The sequence below is a fragment of the Chiloscyllium plagiosum genome, chromosome 33, assembly GCF_004010195.1.
Source record: "Chiloscyllium plagiosum isolate BGI_BamShark_2017 chromosome 33, ASM401019v2, whole genome shotgun sequence".
Lineage (NCBI taxonomy): Eukaryota > Metazoa > Chordata > Chondrichthyes > Orectolobiformes > Hemiscylliidae > Chiloscyllium > Chiloscyllium plagiosum.
Genome location: NC_057742.1, coordinates 3,433,637 through 3,436,783, shown reverse-complemented (window position 1 = coordinate 3,436,783; position 3,147 = coordinate 3,433,637).

Below are 3,147 nucleotides of genomic sequence, written 5' to 3'. Positions count from 1 at the left end.
CGGAAATGATATTTTTCATATTAAAAAAATTGCTTTGAGTGCAACTTTGTCATCGTTTTATTTTATCCAAAAAAAAAATCCGCTTTGTCGCTCATGTTCACGCTGGTTTCAGCGGTAGCTGGGTTTGTTAAAAATAGCCAAGTGGTAGCCAGTAAAAATGCAATGTGTTCAGATGCTGCAGGGACCTGAAGCTATCTTTAGCAATCGAGTACTCTGAATTTCCGTTTACAATCTGTCTATTTTCTGCAGTGAAATTGGTTTCTTACATTATTGACATTTCGTAATTTCCTCAAGGACTTGTACCAGAATCAATATGGGGAAAATGTTTTTCCTTTTCTTCGGGTTTCCAACCTTCCTGATTTCATTTATATTGAAATCAATTTCAATCAGACAGTAGAGAGAAGCCGGAAATCCGATATACATGTTGCAATTTATTTAACACTGGTTTTTATTTTCTGCCAAGCTATCCTTAATTTATGTTTACATAGAACTTGATCTACTGCCTGAATTAATCGCTGCTGCAACTTTGATGGAACGCACTGTTGATAGGGTAAATAACGCAATATTTAATGTTGCTCAAATAAATTGCAATGTGGAGTAAATTAATGTTATTGTCCAGAGCGGTGTATTGTAAGCTTGTGCTGTTCATAACAACCCAACAGAACTGACAGTTACATGACACAGGATGTTTAGATATTTAGCACTGAATGGTCAGCCGTGCATGCTAATTATGTTGTGTGCTTCGCTTTGATTAAGTTGAGCAGAAAAGCATGCTGAATCTTTGATTAAATTTTCCAATCCCGATATAAAGACTGAAGAGCTTTGATCTTAAAAGTGTTGATATTGCAGTTGTTGGATGTCTAGGTTCAGATGGAAAACAATTTAGACTGAAGTTTAGCTGCAACCAAGATGGCTATATAAAGCCATAATGCAATTTTAAATAAATAAATGTGTTAAAGAGTACAGTGTTTGCTAAAATTAGAGTATTCGCCAAGATGAATCAAATTAGTGGATCAACAGTGTTGCTAGTAAAATAAATGTATTCAGTTTGAAATACTGTATTTGATGTCAGGAAGAACACAGAACACGATGAAATAAAAGAGTATTGATCCTAAACAGCCCACTCTTTCTCAGGGCCCTCTGTAATTGACAATATAACAGACTCTCAAGCATCTACTAAGGATAGTTAAGAATCGTAGCAAGACAAGCAGATCCAGCGAGCTGAACAGCAGGAATGTAATTGTTATAATTTGAGAATTACCATTTGTAAAAGTGAATAATTCTCGACCATGGTTATGGCAAATCACCTATTCTCACTTTAGTTTGAAATTCTGCTTTTGTAAACTCTGGCAAAATGATTGGATAACATTAAAAAATAATGAAATGGATTGAAGGAAAATCTAATAACTGCAAATATCTACAGATCACTACCCTCAAAGAAAAATCATTGCAGGAAGCATTTTACAACATTGTGGTGCCTTCTCTCAAATCAGAGCCATCACCTTTTCATGTTCCTCTTGTAATCCTTTTAATCAGATTCCTATTTCCACCAATTCAACCAAAACTGTGCTGTCCTACATTCCAAACCACATCTATGTGCCTATGCTATTGCTTTTTATCCTCCTCAAGGTCAATGTAGATTTTAACAGCTTATTCTCTTTTGTCTACATAAGTAAGAACTGCCCTACAATAGTCAAAATCTCTCAATGAATGGGTAGTCTTCCCTAACCCCACACCATTGTCTCAATTATCTACCTTTGACACTTTCACATTTATCTGCTGTCCCTTGGTGATATCATCTGTAGATCAAAGTCCAGTTTCCATTTGAACAATTCAAACATGCTGCATTGTTTCTTCACTACATCTCTTGAGCCTTCCACTGCCTTCATATTTCAGAATGTTGGCCACGTCAATTCATGATGAACGATAGTTTCTTCCAATATGTTTTGGGAAAGCTATTGGTCTTCATGAACTTGCTACAAATTCGTTTTCCTGGCCATTGTTTTACCCTCTCTGCAGCCACATTTTTGAAACATTAACTTCTTCCCTGCACTCCAGAAGTCCTTCCATATTTTGAAATATAAAACATACTGAGAGGAGTTAACGCATGGAAGTGGAAAGGATACTTTCTCTTCAGGAAGAATCTATTAGTAGAGTTTAAAAATAATTGGTCATTCATGACACAGATATGAGGACTTATTTTTATTCTCTCATAGATTCCTGTGTTTTTGGAATCCTCTCCCTCAAGAGGTAATGGAGGCAAGATTCTTTGAATATTTTTTTAAAGGCAGAGGGAGATAGATTACTGGTAAACAAGGTACAGAATGGTTAGGTTAGGTGGGGTTGTGGAGTTATTGGATCAGCCATGCCATTTTTAAACGTTTGAGTAAGCTCAAAGCACCAGATTGCTTACTCCGGCTTCTAAATGTTTGAGCGTTTTGGAACTCTCTTCCTCCAAGCATGGTGGAAGAAGTTTCTTTGAGTATTTTTGCAGCAGAGTGATAGAGTCATAGAGATGTACAGCACAGAAATAGACCCTTCTGTCCCACTCGTCTATGTCCACCAGAATTCCTAAATTAATCTAGTGCCTTTTATCAACACTTGGCCCTCTAAACCCTTCCTATTCATATACCCACCCAGATGCCTTTTAAATGCTGTAAATACACCAGTCTCCATCACTTCTTCTCTCCGTTCGTTAAATACTCGCACCAGCCTCTGCATGAAAATGCTGCCCTTTAGGTCCCTTTTATATGTTTCCCCTCTCACCCCAAACCTATGCCCTCTAGTTCTGGACTGCCCCACTTCTAGGAAAAGACCTCATCTATTACCCTAATTATTACTTTCTGAGTCTATCTATTTCAGAAATGTTGGGACATATGTTGTCACCTCATCGTCTTCCTGCCTGGTCACTTTTGCTCCTACATCGAGTTCAACTAATCCATTACTTCTGCCTTCAGTGACTAACATTGGCTTTGATCAAAGAAAAGTATTGCACAGGAGCAGGCCTTTTGGCATAGCAAAACTGAGCTCACACATGACACCTTCCTAACTAAAACCCTTGTGCCTCTACATGGTCCATAACCCTCTATTCCCTGACTATTCCCATATCTGTCAAAATGTCTCTTAAATGTTGCTATTGCACCTGAG